The 20,333-nt window shown below is 46.5% G+C and overlaps 1 protein-coding gene across 2 annotated transcripts in view; it reads left to right on the top strand.

The window, feature by feature from the left end:
• Window positions 1–1,620: 1,620 nt before the first annotated feature.
• CDK17 (cyclin dependent kinase 17) overlaps window positions 1,621–20,333 on the top strand; it is a 136,222-nt gene continuing 117,509 nt past the window's right edge. The window contains exon 1 of one of the 2 annotated variants that reach the window (XM_078860812.1): window positions 1,621–1,824. The gene's annotated coding sequence lies outside the window, so the exon portion shown is untranslated. The remainder of the gene's footprint in view (window positions 1,825–20,333) is intronic. The other variant, XM_078860813.1, reaches the window with a different exon arrangement.

Raw genomic sequence — 20,333 nt, 5'->3', positions numbered from 1 at the left:
CTGATCTCTATATATCCATGTATAACCCTCGTGTCAATCCACTGCTGGATGAGGGCCTTTCCAAACCGTGCGGTTTGTTGGGGGTTGTTTGATTATACTGCAATGTACTGCACCAGGCTGGTAAGTGCGAGTTGAGGTTGGGGAGTTGTGAATAGTCACGGGTCTTGCTGCACTGCCCTCTGCTGCTCACACGGTCTGCAACGACCCATCGCTATCCAGGATCAACCCCTGCTTAGGGTGCCACGGTGGCGAGATGTTAACTACCACGCCTGGAATGCAGGAGTTTCGTGGGTTCGATTCTCGACCCAGACCATGCTTGTGTATGTGGATTTTGCATGGGCTCTCTCCCCCTCTCCCCGTGGTCGCGTGGATTTTTCTCCAGGCCATCCGCTTTTTTCCTCCACATTCAGAAATGTAAAGCATTTGGCTGCTGTCAAATTTCACGTGAAAAGCCACTTTGTTGAGCTTCCAGTTGCTTCTCAAATAAGAGCTATACAGCTCAGTGGGCCATACCTGGTAAACAAAATTAGCTTTCCAGATCTCACGAGATCAGGCTCATCCGGAGTGATTGCCACAGATACACAAAACAGTATACACATATACTGTCTAGATAACACAAATCATCAATCATTATCAATCTACTGCTGGATGAAGTCCTCCCCTTTCTCGCGATCATGCGACGTAATAATCGCCCACCCAGCTCCTGCACACAAGATTATGTAAATCACTCCGTCTCCACGGCGGACGAGTTCCATATCAATCAGAATCATAATCTTGATTTAGACTCGAGGAATCCGATGAGCTATGAAGCTCTTTGTCACAGATGTTCCAGTACGAATACCGTGTGTGCGGACTGCGCATTCTGGCGATGCGATGTTGATGATGCTGATGGCGATGCTGATGATGATGGCGATGCTGATGATGCTGATGGCGATGCTGATGGCGACCACGCACGAGTCTTGGTGCCCACGATCAGAATCTTGCATCGTCTGCACCCAGCCGCGTAGCGAGCGTGGGGGCAGTGGGGGGATGGGTGCCTTGGCCCCAATCCCCTTAGTGGCCAAAGCCACGAGTTGGGGGGGCCCTTGACTGCCACCGTGCGAGACAAAGCAAATATTGGGGCCCCACCTGATCAATTGCCGCAAACTCACTCCCCCTGAGCTGATAATGTCGTCGCTACGCCACTGCACCCAGGAATTCGATTGCACGGGCATCGCGTTCAATGGGGAATCGCTGTGGCATTGTTGGCATTTAAACCATGGAGAGAAAGAGCGGTAGGGAAGAGACAGCCTCGACTCAACATTACCTCCACAATCCATCTCTCTCTCTTTTTTTTACGATCAGAGGAAACAAGAAGATGTTCGGTGTAGTCGGCACTTTGCTTCGTTCATCATTTTTTTTTTCCAATGCTTTGCTTTATGTGCCCCCCCCCTTTTTGTAAACGAAAGATTTCACGCTCTGCTCTCCTCCTCTTTTCCCATCATCACCACCACCTTCAACCCATTCCTCTCTCCCTATTCCCCCATCACCACCAACCTTCCCCCATCCTCTCTCTCTGCGCGCTCTCTCCACGTCTCTCCCCTTCCCCCCATCAACAGCACCACCACCACCCCAGCCTCTCTCTCTCTCCCCATCCCCTCCCTCCGTGTCTCTCTCTCCCCTTCCTCCTCGCCCCCATCCCCCGCACAGGGCGCTGCTGTGCGCCGTGGGAGGGAGGAGCGAGAGACGCGGCGACTGATTCCGCTACTGCTGCTGCTGCATCGGCCACCGGAGCAGCACTGAGAACGCGATCATCGCCTTCCTCCTCTGGGTCGAGTGGAGGAGGTACGCCAATGCCGCCTCTCTCTGTCTCTGTGTGTGTGTACACATCTCTCTCTGTCTCGGCGTCTCTCTCTCTATGTGCGTGTCTCCGTGTGCGAGAGAGATCGGACGGCAGCGCCAAAGTGGCAGCGATGTCCGCGCCTTGACAGATTCCGCTCCCTAGCGGGGGCCGTCGCTCTCGCCTCCTCGCTGACCGCGTGTGGCTGCGCTGGGCTGGCCGCGGTGTGGAACACAGCTGCACCGGGAGAGACAAAGGCGGTCGTGGTGCTGCTGGTGGTGGTGCTGCTGCTGAATCTTCTTCCCAAACGAGCCGTGCACATCCACGGGTGCTCGCTCACAGGCGGCGAGAGACGTCAATGTTTGCAAGCGGCGGGCTTCCATGCGGTGGGGGTGGGGGTCTTTGTCTCTCTCGAGGTGTGTGCAGGTGACAGGGAGCTCTGTACATGCATGTTGCCACACACGTGTGTGTGCAGGTGACGGGGAGTTCTGTACATGCGTGCCACGTGTGTGTGTGTGTGCAGGTGATAGGGAAGCTGTACATGCATGTTGCCACACACTGTGTGTGTGTGTGCAGGTGACAGGGAGCCCTGTACATGCATGTTGCCACACGTGTGTGTGTGTGTGCAGGTGACAGGGAGCCCCGTACATGCATGTTGCCACACGTGTGTGTGTGTCTGCAGGTGATATACAGCCCGCTACATGCATGTTGCCACACACGTGTGTGTGTGTGGTCACGGACGTGTTGCGCTTCGAAACTCGGCGAGCCCGAGTTCGATTCCGGCTCACGGTCGACACCTCCTCTAGGTCGACTCGACCTCAAATGCGTGTACCTGGTGTAGGGGTGCGTAGTGAACATCGCCACTGGGGAGACAAAGGCGGCCGGGCGTGGTGAGCCTGGGTCGGTGTGGGCGGTGCTCTGTGTCGATGCCCCCCCCTAGCTTCCCCGTGTGTCTACTACGCATCCCCATCCCCCCCCCCCCTAGGTCCGCTCGGCTTTAAATGAGTACCTGGTGCGGCATCTGTGGGCGGGCGTGGGCCTTAATAGGTGCTCCCTAACAGAACGTTCCCTAATCAGTCGGTTTAAAGGCTATAAGGGGGTTCTTTGTATATTGAGAGAGATTTAGGGGAGGCTGATGGTTTTGTCGGTGCGTCTCCCCCCCCCCTTTTAGTCCAAACCTCGCTGTGTTGCAATTCTTGTACACCCACTGACAACCACCATGTGTCATTATTAGCAACATTGTGATAGTTGTGGCGGTGTTGTTTCGGGCTCTGGTGATGTTGGCAGCAGTGGTTGATGATAATGATGAAGAGGTTGTGATGATGGTCTTCGGTCTGATGGTAATTGGGAGTGGTGGTGTCGTTTTACCCACGGTCATTTTAACTCGGACGGTGGTGGTGGTGGTGATAATTGTAAGAATGGTGATAGTGATAATATTGCTGATTGGTTTATGCTGGTAATGGTTATACAGCCATGGTGATAGTGATATAGTAGTTATGATAGTAATGTTGATTATTTATGTTGATAGTGGTGGTTACGATATGACCGTGATTATATCGTAGAACGTAATAGTACAATGATGCTTGTAATGGTATTTGCAATGATATGATGGTAGGGATGATTCAGAAGGTGTGATGGTGATTGTTATGATGTTTATGGTGATTGTGAATGGTTCTGATGTTATGCTGCCTGGGTTTGATGTGATGGTTATGGTAATGATTTATATTATATGACAGTGGCGTGATGGAGTGGTAACAATCCTAATGGGGAGTGGAAGTGATGCTTACAATGACACATACTGCTGATGATGAATACCACGCTATTGGTCATCAGATGATTATGGTCCTGGTGAAAGTTTAGGTGATATGATGGTTGTGGATAATGATTATACACAGTTACAATTATATAATGATTGTGATGTCTGCCACGATGTGGTCGTGGATATATGACGATGTGATCGTGATGGTTCTTATAATGGTAATAATGATGGTTAATATGGTGATGGTGGTGATGGTGGCTCTGAGCAGATGTGACAGTGTTGTGAAAAGAGCAACGGTAAAGATGGTGGTGACATTGGTGCTGTTGTTCAAGAGATGGAAATGGTTATGATGGCAATGGTGGTGGTGCTGTTGGTGGTTGTGGACTGAGCCCATTGTCTTGCCCTCTGGTGTGAGTGGCGTTCCCACGCTACTGAGACGGCAAATGTCTAACATCCTCGTGTTCTCCTCGACTCAACAGCAACGAGCCACGCCAATGTTGGGTAGCCGTTATGATGGAGCTGAAAGGGGCAACACACACACTACCATCTTTGTTTATTAAACGCGTAAATCGCACTTCTCACTCGAGATAAGGCTGCGCAGTATTTGCTGAACTGGGCAATGCGTGGATGCAGTCACGCATTTATTCCGCTGTTTAATGCACACGCACACGCGAATGCAACATTCTATTAAATTACATAGCAGGGGAGATTTCGTTGGGAAACGCATCATTTGCAACATTTGCATCATGCACGTGCTTGTATCATTTGTGATAGCGTGCGCACAAGATTTTCATCATCACAACACACACACACTACACTTTAGCAAACAACACCTTTGCAACATATTTTTATTCTGCATAGCATCCGCATTTGAAATCCCCGCTTGCATGCACACAGCGGCCCTTGCTGATGCCAGACAACGCAGCAACAACGCAGTTGACACAAAAGGTGCGTGGCACCAAGCACAAATCGCTACGGTAGGGAATCGATTTGACGTATTTTGACAGAGCACACACACACACACGTGGAGCACACACACATGGTATTGTATTTTAGACAGTCGGTTACTGCGCACAAGCAGAAGCAAATATCATCCGTGCAGTTTTGCTCGAGCTATTGGATAAATATGCTTAGAAATTAGTTGAATGGCCACCAAACAACCACCACCATCACGTCTGTCCGCCTTTGTTTCCCCCCACAACAGCCATCGGTGTTGTAATTTATTTAAAGCGGGGGGTGACCTATATGGGAGAGCTCATTATTGGCCTAGCTAGATGCCACCATGTGACATTGAAGAACATTGGTGGGGGATTTGATCCCGGGCCACACCAGGAATCGTAGCATATTCTGCAAAACAACTGCTCCACCGCACAAAGACAAAGATCACCCGCATAGCTCTAACCAGATTGTTGGGGCAAGTGCTGTTAGTGAGCACCTATGAAGGCCGGCAACCCATCCCCACGAGGGGATGGGTGGCTAGCACCACGCCCGGCCGCCTTTGTCTCCCAAGTGGCGATGATTTTATGCACCGCACCAGGTACTCATTTGAGGCCGAGTCGACCCTAAGGAGACCCAGGACTGGTTCAAATAATCGTCACCGGTATTGGCCGTGAGCGGGCATCGAACTTGGGTCACCGGGTTCGTAGCAAAACGCGCTACCACTCCCCGCGCTCTACCGCACACAAACTCACACAAGCATACCCGCATCATTAGTTACCTCTTCACACGCTTGCAAAATTGGTAACCAATACAAGACAAAGATCCCCCGTATAGCCTTGATCTTCCCAGTGGCAATGTTTACACACTGCAGCAGGTACACACACTCACACAGACGTATTTGCAGCATTGCTCTCGGTTCACCTTCTTAGCTGCAGTGTTTCTGGCATGGCTGCCTGTCATGAGCAAATGTGGTTTGTGCGTTCAATAGGTATTGTATGCCTTGATGTGGGCCTATGTAGGTTTGATATGAGTACAGCAATACCCAGATGTACGTCTCCCCTCTTTTACGTCGTTTCACAAATACGTCGTCGCTTTAATGCTGCTACCTGATTTGCATCATCTCGACACACTCACGTCGCTGGCAGCATCGTCCGTCCTTTCTCGTTATCCGTCGCCTCTCAGCCTTCGCCTCCCCCCCTACCCTCTGAATCGCTTTGATTCACGTCGTTTTGTTATTGGTCGTCGCACATTTCAGGAACGTATCCCCGACGTTAACCGGGGTTTTTGCTGTACTATGTAATCCCAACACAGCACATCAAAAACAAGGATTGTTGTTTGAAGAAATAAAAAGCAGGTATGAATATCCTGTACAGTTGTTTCAACAAATGCTCATAAAAGCGGCCAAACTTTTCCCACGGTGCTGCCCGGTGAGAAGCAGCGTCACTGGCAGTGTGTGTGAGATGCTATAGGTGCTCGTTAACAGTACTTGCCCCAAAAGTCTGTTAAGGCTACACGGGGAATCTTTGTTTGGAGAGTTGTGAGGAGCGGTAGTGCAGTGGTTAGCATGCTGCGGGACGAAAGTGGTGACCCGAGTTCGATTCTCGCTCACGGACAACACCAGTGACGATTGCCTAAACCGGTCCTGGGCCTCCCCTATATCGATTCAGTAACTGGTGTCGTGTGTAATTATCGCCACTAGGGAGACAAAGGCGGTCGGGCGTGATGCAGGCCACCCACCCACATCCACGCATCCTGCCTTTCATAGGTGCTCGCTAACAGCACTTGTCCCAACAGTCTGTTAAGGGGTCTTTTTTGCTGTGCAGAGTGGAATGGTGAAGATGGACTGAAGCATGCTGTCCTACCCTCTGGGTCTGCCTACAGATGATCGCCGTCTAGCTCTGGGGGAAAGTCGAGGCCAATTTGCAGAATACCCTAATACTATTGCACATTACATAACCACGGGTGTTAATGCCATTGGTCGGAACACTAGTTTTGATTCAATGGTATGTCAATTGCAGTACTATATTCGATGTTTTCGTAGTGACGCCAATACGAATGCCCATTATGATTGCAGTAATTGTAAGAAAGAGCATGAGAGATTTGTTCGGTAAAAACTATGTCGCGAAAATTGTAACTTTTTACAAATCTGGGATTTGATTTGACTACGAGCAAAGAAGGCGTTAAAGGTTATTCAAGCACTCGCTTCACAGGAGGTAGTGCACTGTTTTTGATGCACAGTTTATATTTGTTTAAACAGAGATGAGCTTTACAATGCATTCATTCCTCATCAATAACTTTGGCAAATGTACATTGCATAAACAGAGCAATGCAGTGTACTATTAAAACGACTGTGTTTCACAACATACAGTTGATCACATCTCTTTATCTCTGTGTACGGTTGTGTGGCATGACACGTGCTGTGATATTAATCTACAACGTGTATTGTGTGTATTGCTGCTGGATCGCAAGTGCGGTGATATGCAATTCGACAATAGATAAACAGACGTGGACCTGAATCGCCTCTTCAAAGTGAAATGCTCTCGCATTTGAGTTCACCAGCCTGTGAAGGTCATCTTGCACAAAGTGGTTTTGCGGTGGGATTTATTTAAGGTGACACGTGTTTGACCCGTTTCCACTGAGTTGTTGAAAGGACTGGCCCCTTTAATGCGGTCATGAGACTCAAAAGATAAAACAAACCTCGTCGACAGTTTTCCTGCTTTTGAAGAAATGCTTTGCGAAAACACTGCTCCAGAAACCCCTTCGAGGCTGAAGGACCCAAAACGAGATTTGAATGTATCTTCACGTGGTGAAACAAGAACCCTCATGAACAGACAACCCTGTTTTTATTTTAGAATGCACAAATCCACCAAGACGGTACATGAAATGTGTTGTACCACGCTGCTGTACTGTGCTGAATGAGCCCCCTTCGTGTCCGTGGGTAGCTCTTGCGTGCAACATCAGGAAACTCGACACAATTTGTTTTAGCAAGCCACAATCTCCCGGTGAAAGTCAAAAGAAGTCTAGAGTTTGCCTGCTTAAACAAATGCTGCTGAAAAACTCTGGCCCAGGAAGGCCACGCACTGATGGACCAACCATTTAGACCCTTTTCTGTCCGCTCAAACATTCTTCAGAATATTGTACACGTACAGTGTATAGCGCACACTGGTATGTGTGGCTTATAGCTATGTAGATACAGGCGTAGCCCAGAAATGTCTTGCTCACGCCACTGCTGGCAGAAGGGCATCCACCAGAGGGAGTTTTAGGGAGCCCCTCTAGAGGGCATTTTGGTAGAGGTGGAAGTACCCACGATGTACCCCACTACATACGATTTGCCACTCAACTAACTGTGGTGTACCTGTTTACCCTTTCCCGCTCCGATGGCGTGCGTGTACGTCATCACTTTCTCTTCTGATTCCGTTCCTTTGACATACGTGTAAGTCGTCCGAATGAGCACTGTAAAAAAAACTAAAATAAAATAACTTTATCGGTAATGAGGCTCCCACGAGGCCTTGCGGGAGGGCGTGTGAAACAGTTTGGCGCCGGCTATCGTAGAGTGCGGTCATGTCATTACAGTTCTCAGCGGTGAGTACAATGTCTTTAAAAACAACGGCACTACGCCTCTAAATAAAATGAACGCTAACCACTTGCGCGTTCCGAGATTCAGTGGCAAACGGGACACCCACCCTGCGACTTGCAGATGTCTCGGAATGGGTTATTAGATGGGTGGACAGAGGTGGGAGGGACGGTTTAAGAAATTTGCCTCCTTTTTTCACCTGCTGCTGGGTGGGATTGGGACCGGTGACCTCTGGATTGCAAGTTCAGTGTGCTAACCTGTACAACGCGGCTGTATATCCCGGTGGTTTACGTAACAGCACATTAATTAATTCGGAGGTGGCCGGGGGGGGGGACACAGCGGTAGGTGCACGTGAGATTCCTGGTTTGTGCTTTGGCAGCCACCCATAGATTAAACTGGTATTTCAAATGTAGCGAGATCATCATGGACTCAGCCTGGAGTTTTAAAAAGTAAGTTGTTGCTTTCACTTAAGTTGGCTTCTTTACAGGGCCCCAAGAATTAAAAAAGGCTGTTTACAAGCAATGAACATTCTTTTCAAGGAATGTGAAGAGTGCCCCTCGTGAATAAAGAGGCTTAAGGAAGTAAGTTTAGATGCACTTCTGTGACATTATCTCAGAGGGCCATTCTCTGATGCAAGATGATGCACTCTGCATACTGCGAGCATTCCAAATGGTTATTTATCCTCCTCGTGACGTGACGACAAGAGCGCAGTTGAAATATATTTAATTTTTACTGGGGGAAAAAGCAATGCTTAGAAGAAAATAAAAAAAAGCGTTCGTTTTTGTTTTACTGAGATAGAGGTGAGGTTACGGCCCCTCCCGCCCCCAATCACACTACCAGACGACCCTCGTGTCAAACCTGGCACCCTGCTGCATCGCTGAAGCGTGGTCTCAGAACGGTCACCTTTCTCTTTAGCTGCCTGTCAAACCGGTCACCGCGTGTGGGCTGTTGTAACGCCCTCGTGGTGTTTTACGTGCACCCTATGCTGATTTATCCGATTGGCAGGGTAATTAATCAGAGAACAAAGGAGGCTTTATTGGTTCCGTCCACAATCAATGGATGTGGCATCTCTAATCGATGCCTTTGTTTGGACCACTGTGAGAGCCCATCGACTCGTTAAGATAGCATGTTCCATTTCTTAACGGGGAACGGCGGAAGACGCAAGGCCAGGGGTTCGGGGCGCAAAAAATATTTGTGCGTAAATAATTTTCCACCACCGACTTGGGAGCGCGGATAAAGATTACCGCCACTCAAGGCTTTGATTGAGCGTGTTCCCTAATGTAGGCAATTGTCTCATTTCCTTACACAGCTGCCCACTCCCGATGACTCCCCTCGCAGTGATATCACTCCTCAAGCGTGGTATCATCACTGCCTGATGTGCCACGGCAGCATACATGAACACAGTGGCTGTGCCATGTGGTGGTGGTGGTGGTTGGTGTGGCTGTTCGCGTTGCTTCTTGGCACGCTATATCAGTGCCCTGGTGAGGGCGTGTAAGCCATTTTTAACATTGCAATTTGAATGTCAGCTGTGTTATGTTTTAACGTGACAGCTTTAAGTGAGTATTTAGAATATAAATGTGGCCAGGTGGCTCGAGAGGCAAATGACCGCTGTGAGATTGACAGCACTATGAGATCCTGGGTTCAAATGTATACAGCCACCCGCGATTAAACCAGATGCTCAAGGGTATCGACTTAATGGAGTTGCTCGCTTCAGCTTTGTCTACAATTGATTGTGGAATGAAAATGACTTTTACTTTGTATTTTTTGACTCAATTTGGGAGCACCCTGTAATGCTGGATAAGAGCGGTCCACTGCAGTGACGAGTATAGTGTTTGTGCTTTTGTCACCTTGTGAGGCATGGCATGATCTGACATTCTACTTGCTGTTATTGTTGAAGGCGAAGGTTTACCACTCCATGGCATGATGCAATTAGCACGATTGGAATATAATTCATGATACTACAATACAAAAAACATTAACATGAAATCATTAAGAAACACGAATCACAATTAATTTTTTCTTCTATATACTGTAGTAAGATGCAAATTTAAGAATGCTCTCATGAAATAAATTTTATAATATGGCAAAATATTTAACCCCACTTTGGTTTGTCCTCAACCCTCCTCAAGCCATGGGTTTCCAAACACACTCTAAAGTGACACATGTCTTTTCTCTGTGGTAACGCGTTAAGCGTGTGCAATTTCACGAGACCATCTTTCAGGCCACTTGAATGGGCACAGCAGGGGGACATCTTGTGGCGCGATTCCAGCCAATAAAAAGTTATAAACCGAAGCAATTCATGATTATAATGCCCCCCCACCCTGGCTCGTGTGCGTGAACTGTAGTCACAAACCACAGACCATAGAACTTTGATGGGTCCATTTAAAATGTGTTTATTTACACATTGTGGCTCATTGGCAACAAACAACACAAATAGAACACACGACTGTTCCCCATGAAAGTGACTGCATCACTATAGGGTAAATTTCGATATCAAGCTTTCGTGACTTTACCGAAAGAACCAAGAAGACACTATAGGGTATTCGAGTAATTATTACAATGCAGTGTATTGTATTCCTCGTGAAACAACAAATAGCGGTTCTTTGTTAATCAGCTGCTGGGTGAAAGCATTGATCACGGGGGGGGGGGGTTCATCACACTGGGGGTAGTTGTTGGTTTTGGCGCAATGGGGTGCCCCGGTTGAGAGATTATTCGCCACTCATGTTAGCCATGGCCAGGAATCAAAATTTCGGTTAACCCCCTTTGTTTTTACTGCGTCGTTGCTATAAACCACTGTGCCACGTTAACCCCATTACCTCTCGTCTGTGCCAACGTATGTGAGGACTGTGCTCTCTGCTGTACCGCGTTCAATGAGGCCGCTGCGAGGCTGCATTGTGCCAACGTCTCTGAGCAGATGTTGTTTTTCACCGGTCATGACGCGCTGGCGGCTGATGAAGGAAAATCTGACGATGCCACTAACAACATCAACTCATAGTAGTAGGTTTTTACCCTTTTAAATTGGTACTAAACTGACACCTTTATTCAAGGCATCATGTTTGCAATAACCACAACACAAGTACTCAAAAAAGCAAACAAAAAGAATCAACTCTGATAATGATAATAATATGCACTGTCCTTGAAGTTGATTGGTCCACACCCGAGACGGCTTTCTTTAGAGCCTAGTCCCCATTGGTGTTGGACCAGATGACACCAGAATGCGTACAACTCAAACACAGTGCAATATCAGAGTATTGAGAGCTCGGGGTAAGCATTTACACTATGAGATCTCTTTTACCAGTGGCAAAATATAGTAGTAGGTTTTTACCCTTTTAAACTGGTACAAAACTGACACCTTTATTCAAGGCATCATGTTTGCAATAACCACGACACAAGTAGTCAAAAAAGCAAACAAAAAGAAGCAAATCTGATAATGATCAACTTCAAGGACAGTGCATATTATTATCATTATCAGAGTTGCTTCTTTTTGTTTGCTTTTTTGACTACTTGTGTTGCGCTCAAAATAAATAGAAGTATTCAAGATCTTGTATCAGGAATATCCTATCGTCTGGTACACTGCAAAGACAACGTAATCCTCTAGGATCTATCTCTTTACATTCGGCACTGCATAAACTCACGTACTGATCTATATGCAATGGCCTGTAGTATCACTTCATAATAAATACCTTATACTTAATTGTTATTTATACAAGCTAATGTGTAGTACGATTTGTGCGCATGTGTGTGTGTATTTGTAGCACCTATTTTGATGCTGATAGTACAAATGAAATATAATGAATGGGAAAATTGTTCAACTATGTCTGTGCGTTCTCTGTCAGTGGTTAATTAGATGGGAGAAGTGGAGCCAGCTTCTGTGTGCTTGCAGATTAATGACCTACAGTATTTAGTTGCAATTTAAAAGGCTAAAGATAGGGGCACATGCATTTAATCATTTCTACAATGCTTTAAAGTTTAACTTGCGAGCTGTGTTTCATTATGTCTTTATTACAGCTTACTTATCGCCAGTAGTTGCCAATAACCCGTCGTGACATGCGATAGCGATCAATAAATGTCCTTTGCCTAAGCAGTTGAGTGCCCATTAAGATGCATTACTGTTGGAAGTAGACTTGAATACCATCTGGTCATTTATGGATACATTCTGCATGCTGTATATTTACAACAGGATAATAGGAATATGCTGTTTAATGGTTTGATGTATAGTATCCATGTTTGTGATCCATACGTCAAAACAGGTACGACGTATTCATAATCATTTCGTAAATACTTCTGAGGACACTTCAAAAACACGCTGTATGGCAGGTGTTTATCACACGGTGTGTTTCATTCAGTAGCTTTAATCGTGGAATGTTTCATGCATAATGGGATTCACGCTGCAGATTCATAGTATTATCTGCTATTTTTTGTTTGTGGATAAGTGGTAGAAATTTGCCGGCAACATCTTGGATAATGTTCGTCCCCCACATTGCTATTTATAATTGGAGATCTACTTTTTGACCAAATTGCACGGAATGCACCAGGTCTCTTGAGATCTTGGAAGCAAAGCAGGTTAGATCCTGGATAGTGCTTGGATGGGTGACTGCCATACACAAACACTGCAGGATCAAGTCGTAGACACCACTTCCAAATTGTACTCTACGTCTATTCTCTCATGGTCTAGGACTTAACGATGTCATCAGCCCACACTGCTCAGCGTGGTGAGGTATGGTCAAAACCCCCCACCACTCGTGCGGCGTGGGGAGGCATTCATCCAGCAGTAGATGTACATAGTACAGGAATGTATTAGCATCCATGCCAGTGGTTGGCAAACTGCGGCCGCGGGCTGCATGTGTCCCCTGGTGCCCCTCGTGGTGGCCTGGTCTCAGTGGGTCTCGGGTTGATGTATTGGGTCACGGTTAGTGGACAAGCACAATGTCAAGCTTGTGGGCCACTGGGGTGAAGGAGGGCCCCTTATGTGGCCCACTAACTCGTCTGGGTTGCCCATCACTGATCTATGCTCCATTTTAGTCAATAGCAAAAAAGAACACTGCAGTCCATTGCATAGTCCTTGGATGGCGCAGAGCCTGTTGACACCTGAAATAATATTGTAGTGCCACCTTGTAGCATAGGTGTTAGGAACAATTCTTCACACTGTTTATAAAAAATTATATTATGCCACTTATTTTTTTAAAAACAATGCCACGTTCTATTTAAATTACACACTTGAGAACAAAGTGATCCAATCTCGTTTGTCCCCATGAAAGTATTTTTCCCCATGTTTTGTGATCAAACGATCGCCAGCATACATTACTTTTCCCATGCAGTGCACATTAGATAAGAAGACGATAAACACACGATCATCAATGGTGAATGGGAAGACATGAGGAGGTATTGCAGATTTACTTGACCAAATGCAATGGCATCGAGTAAAGGGAAATCCCAATTACTGCATTAAAGCAGTGAAAATTATCCATATATTCACCTATTCATAGTTATTTTTTCCTTGGATTGTTAATATAGCTGATCATATTACAGTACTGTGGAGTAGAACTCCTCATGCACGGCTCCGATTATTTGCAGAAGCTATAACTCCTTTTATGCTTGGTCTATTTTTCATGTTATCCACCCACGGTTATATATGGTCTCTCCCATCCTGCATTGTTGTTATATATGCAAGACGAAGAATGGCTTCCTTAGCCACACATTTTTTTGCAGATAGGTGGAATGTCGTGACAAATTTATCCGAATACCCATCGGTTATCCGCAACATCGATTCACGGATAAGCGGAGTAAACTCGAAGATAACATCACGGATAATAGAGTCTGCAATGTTCATCACCCACATTGCTGCGGTTAAGAGGAGTGTTGTGTTACTCTACTTTCCTAACTATCAAACATCCCCCCCATACAATATGAATCTCAAACATTTTAACATTGCAAAGCAAAACCCAAAAATGATTTTACTTCGCTAAAAAAAAATGTGTTATAAAGGCCTTTAACAGTAAGCACACTTACATAACGCTTCTCAAAAAAACCTCTCTGCTGACCTCGCCTGAATTCCTGCCCGGAAAGGTGCGTCTTTCCCGGGTCAGTAACTAGGCCACGGGGGGTGGGGACTGGTGGGGAGGGGGGCGATTTGCAGTTTGTACTGTTCTGACCACTGGAATTTTTAAAACTTGGATATGTTGTCGTTTCGTAGCTCTATAGTTTGCAGCCCATTCCCTTGTTTATTGTGGTTGGCACTAATGAGAACACAGTCTTGGAAAACGTAATTCCAGTTTACTGAAATTGAAGGTGCTAATTAGTTTTTTCTGCCATGGACAGGACCCATTTTCCGTGGAAGCTCGTACACAATGCAGACCCTATTATTTGTGTGCACTGCATATGTGCTGAGATTCAATGAAATTGCCTTAAAGATGAATTGCTTTAAATGTCGTGGAGTAGCGTTAGGCAAATCGTGTGAAGAAAAAACCTCAGCCACAGTGATTGTCGCATGGATCGGTGCCATTATCCTTCGGCGTCCTTGAGAGACGGTGGTGAGAATTCCACATTCGTATGGCAGTGGCCAGTCTCCCTACAACACAGCTGCGTTTGAGACGGAACAAAAAAAATCAGCTTCGGCACTGTACCGTCACACGCATTGAACATGAAAAAAACACTCCTCAATGTGCAGCGTACTGAGAGCTCCACACAATCGGAGGTGGCAACAGGAAACGGTGCAGTGATTTTGGGAGCATCCTGTCTGTCAGACCGTTAAACACTGTATTCTGGAAGCTTCACTCACAACACACACAACACACACGTTCCCATGTCCTCTACACACGTAGACGCACACACACACAGACATCAGCAGGTCACCTTGCACACAAACACCCACAAACCCATGTCCTCTCAATGCATGCCATTCCCCCACCCAAAGAAAAACAAAGATCCTGTATGACCTTGAGCAGACTTGGGGGGCAAACGCTGTTGGCGAGCAGCAACTATGAAGGTCGGCACGGCACACGAGGGGGGTGGGTGGCCAGCAACCACGCCCGGCCGCCTTTGTCTCCCCCAGTGGCAATGTTACCACACCGCACCAGGTACTCATTTGAGGCCGAGTCGACCTAGGGGAAGAGGCCCAGGACCGGGTCGCCAGGGTTCGTAGCGCAGCTACCGCTCTCATACCCACCTATACACTCAGAAACTTCACTCTGTGCCTCTAACACAACCTCCCTGTGGCCCCACAACGAATACGCACCAAGAGGGCCCCATGTCTCCACACACAAACACACCAATGTGCTCCTGAGACACCCGCCACACACGACATACACTTGGTAGGCGTGTGCCCAGTCAACATGGATACGTTGGGCTATTGTTGGGCCAATGCTTTCTGACCACATGCCAACTTTTGGCCCAAATTTGCACGTTTGTAATAGTTTTTTTGTTGGGTTAGATCGCGTAAATACATAAATAATAATAGTTCAATTTGTAACGCGCGCAAATTTGCAGATGTAGTGGCCGCAACTCAGAGGCGCAGAGTCAAGCTCAGAGTCGCTCAAAAGCATGATTGTAGAGGTGAGTTTTTAAGTCTCTCTTGAAGGAGGCGATTGAGGTGATGCTGCGAATGTGCAGAGGGATATCGTTCCAGAATGTTGGGGCTGCCACCGAGAAGCGGCGCATAGACATGACCATCCTGGATCTTGGTATCAATATACAAACACAGACATAATTTCAACCGTGATGATGGTTACAAACTGAGTAATCATTGGAAAGATGTGATTAACCATGCAAAAAAGATTTAACTACACTTATTTGCCAATCTTATTTGACAGACAACCATTACTGTTAACCATGTTTAGTGGTGGTCTTCTTGTTACAGGTTGAGTCACAAACCGCACCTCTCCATAACAAAGGCTCAGCCTTTGTTATGCAGTCTATTCTTAGTCTCAAACCTCACCTTACCATATTAATAATAAGTATGCGGCCCTTGCCCCACCACCTTCCCCAACCATTATATAAACGCAGTGGTAACTCCTGCAATCTCTCATTTACTTGATACAGCTGTCGTGGCTGTGACGGTACCATCTGAAGACGGAAGCTTGTGTTGCCTCCGAAACGTCTATTGTTTGTTGCGTTTTTTTTACCTTTGTACAATTTCCATATTGTGATACTCGTGGCGACGTCAGTACGAGTAATTTGCATAAAGTTTGCGTGAATCATGAATAATTGATTGCAGCTATTTAATGATTCAAAGCGCGCATCGTAAGCATACGAATCGAATTTAATAAACTGAATCGATGCATTGTTCCATGCCTCGCCCTTAATCTCATCCGTTAAAAAAATCAGTAGAACTCCTCATATCCGCAGTGATATGGGGGATGAATATAATTTATCCTCTAATCCGTGATATTACCAGCAATCCGCTCCGCTAATCTGCAAACACTTGCAGATGATAGAATACATTTTACCGGTGAACTCCACTAGTCTGGAGTCGTGATGTAATTTGCCAAAGTGCAGGCAAGGAAAAAGGCCGGTTCAAGATCAGCGGATAACCATCGTCCACCTGTCCGCAAAAAAATGCGGATTATAGGAAGAACGTTTAGCAACCTACTGACACGCACTGTGTTTTCAACACAGCGTGCATACTGCACGTGCATGGGCAGCGCGCTGGCAGCAGAAGGGTTAAATTACCATTTTAAACGATGACATTTCCATGCTTTGGAATGGAAATTTGTATGCATGGATGTTGAACTTCTTGCACACCGTACGTAGCTACCCGTGCTAATCTGAGGTGCGGGGAGGGGGAAAGGACAAGAACTAAACACAAAAAGCAGTTCTAAAGCAGTGAGTTTTCAATCTAGATTTAAAAGTGGAGAGCTCCAATGGCTTCCTAAACACATTCCTGCGGAGGGAGCTGGTAGGAACGTTCGGTTGCTCGGTCAATGGCCAGGGTCAACGGCGGCGTGGTTTATTCCGCAAATACTGTACGACTGTGATGGCGGGCACAAGCCGGCGTGAGTCGGTTAAACGTTGAGTTTTATAAGGGCACCACGGGGTGACCAGCCCCTCCCCACCCAGCCCCACCACTCCCACCCCCCACCCGGCCCCACCCTTTCCACCCTCCCCTCCCCACCCAGCCCCTCCCTCCCCACCCAGCCCCTCCCTGCACGACGGATGGACGGACACAATAATCCCCTATGAGTTGGTGTAACCAGGAGGTTCCTACCAGTATAAATGTAATGGACTGCGGTGCAGTGCATTGCAAAAGATGAAATTAGCATAGGCATGACCACATGGGCACGACTTCCAGAGCGAAGGGTGTTTAAATGTCCCTTTTAAAAGGGCTCCTTGACAATACATCAATCGGATCAATACCGTACCACCTCCTGTACGCCCACCACCCCTCCATCTCATTTTCTCTCTCTACCACGAGGCAATCTTACGTCACGTGCAGGTGCCACCTCTTTGCAGAGTCCTTCATTTGCCTCCCAGGCTCAATATTTCTCTTTCTGCCACCGTGGCGTAGCATCCCCCACCCCCTGGCAATACTGCAGTCCTCTGCTGCCATAGAAGTGCTTGCGTTGCTATGGCCTGGCAGTCCCCCAAGAGGTGGTTGTACCCTGGCCCTGTTGGAGCCATACCAGGGCTCCTTTAGCTGTTTTCCTGCAAACGTGGTCTGCGCTTGGAGACCGGCATCACAGTCCAACTTTTTATACATTCGCTTTGCCAAGGGGATAATTATCAACGTGTGGGTAATCCTTCTGGGAGAAAACAATGGAGGATGATTTATTTAATATGCAGTGTCAAATGATGTATTTTTTCCCTTAAATGTAATTTCTCAGTGCATTGCAACAAGTCAAGTCTTCTTTTTTTAAATAAAGTAACTGCACTGCCGTGGCGTTAGCGCTCTGTGCAATCCAGAGGTCGCCGGTGGTTTAATTCGATCTCCCAGTGTGGCAGTTGGGACATCTGGAAAATGTCTGAAATCACTGCCACCTCTGTCCACACCCAGCACTATATAAATTGGTTCACCCACATTTGGTCCAAAGGCAGGTCACGTGTGGTAAAGGGTGGGTACCCCCTCCTCGTCCAAGATGCCTTGGCCAGGGTGAAAGAGCGGGCAAAAATACTCGAGTGGAGATGCTTTCGCCAGCAGTGGCGTGAGTGAGAATTTGCAGGGCTGTACCTCTACCTTTTTACTCTACTTAATTCCACATCAATACTGTAGTACTATATGAGCGTATGTTGAATTTCTTTCTCACCGAACGTAGCCAACTGTGCTAATCAGACTGTATAAGGTATGGGTGGGATTGCAGATGGTTGTTTAAAAATTCACATTTAGTGTGGGTGGTTATGTATTTTTAGTTATTTCATAAAAAAACAATAACAGCTTTAAAAACTGGGAATGGTATGAATTCAAAAGCTTTATCACAATTACAGTGCAACAACATGCGGCAGTGTGAACGCTCTCCATTGTGTGCTGTATGTTAAATTCATGCTCTGATGAACACATTTTTGCTCCCATGTTATTGGAGAAACCACATTCGTTACTCTATTAAAGCAATCCCACTTGGAACATCGTTGGTTTCTTGAGATCCCCAGCTACATCCCCATGAGTGTAGCTGTTCATCTGTTCCTGGGCTGGATTGTAACATTGGTGAGATGCCCTGCCCCATTTCCAGTGGTTTTATTTACAGCCCTGTAATTGTTATGCCTAGAATTAATGTGTCCACTGCAATCGTTTCTTGGTTGTGAATTATTTCGAACGAGGATTCATTCCACGGTTATTTACATGCTCAGGAGCTCCTGTCGTGGTATCACGGTTCGCAATCTGAACCTGAAATTCAGAGGTTGCCGGTTCGATTCCATCTTTGGTGCGGCAGTTGAGACAATGGGGCAAGTTTATTAAAATCCCTCTCTGTTCAGCCAGCAGTATAAGCGGGTACAGTCCACTGTCGACGTGCAGGTTGTGTGTGTGTGGTGGGATGAATTTTGGGTACTCCCTCCCACCTCTTCCAAGACGTCCAGGAAGTGTGGAAAAGTAGGCCAAGGATTTTTCTCCGAGTCCAGTTTTTCCGCATTTAGAATCAACACGCGTTTAGAGTATTTGGCTGCTATGAATTTCCACGTGATAAGCCACTTAGTTTAAATAAAACATTGTTTCGTTTTTAGTTTACATAGTTCACACGCTGTAACCCATGGTATAACATTGCAAAGTGTTTGCAACACAAGCCGTCTGCTTTGCACGAATGTAGCCATGGCATTTCTTCGATAAATTATCCAACGTGGGCGATCGAGAATGAACGCGTCCTTTGCAAGCACCTCCCGGAAATAATGTTGACAATAAATATGAATCTGCAAACTTTTATTTACACTGGACGAATCTTGATTTGAAGCTTTCGTGACTGTAGGAATCCATACTCATTGGTTATTTCGGTAAAGTCACGTAGGTAGAAGAAAAAATAATAGATCACGACGTTTCGATCGCAACACAAGCAATCGTCATGATGCGGCCGGGTACGGGTAGGCCGTGAGTCACTGGTGAGTCATCGTTTGCCACTCATTTCGGGTACGGGTACGGGTACCCATTTGCGACCCTGGTGCGGCCGGGTATGGGTACGGGTAAAGAATCAAAACCCGTTTGCGACCTCTGCTTGGAAGGCACCGTGACGGTGTAGGCAGGTCGCTGTGTAACGATCAAGTTCATTAATTGGCCGAGCTCAGATTTTTGTGGATTTAAATAAAACCCAAGAAGATTGCTCGGAATTTAAGAACTTTAAAAAAAGTCAACAAAAAAACCTCTGCAAGTTCTACATTGTACTGTATTTTGGAATGCAGTATTGTTAAGCACTGATGTAATGGATGTGCTATGTAGCTGATGACCGGAGTTCAGTCGGAAAAAAATCAACAGATGCTTCAGTCTACACTCTGCGGATTAAGATTTTTCATTAGCTACAGTGCTGTGCTTGGTTCCTTCACGGATTACTTATCTCAATCCCAAGAGGGGAGTTTTGGTGCTTCTAGTTGGGGTTTGGAGCTAACCATCCCAAATAAAATACTTATTTCCTACCAGTGTCAGCGTGGTGGACAAAAAACAAGGTTCCCTTCATTATAAAGTTTTTCACGCCATTTGTAAGAAAGACATTGTTGTGAACCTCAAAGGCGGCGGTATCTCACCTCGTTAATAGAGAAATATAAATCCCTTTTATTTTATTGCGGCAGGAATGTTGAGTTGTCAGGTCCGTATTGGCAAGAATACATAATAC

Source organism: Lampetra fluviatilis, chromosome 11, assembly GCF_964198595.1.
Source record: "Lampetra fluviatilis chromosome 11, kcLamFluv1.1, whole genome shotgun sequence".
Classification (NCBI taxonomy): Eukaryota; Metazoa; Chordata; class Hyperoartia; order Petromyzontiformes; family Petromyzontidae; genus Lampetra; species Lampetra fluviatilis.
This window is presented reverse-complemented; position numbering and strand designations above follow the sequence as displayed.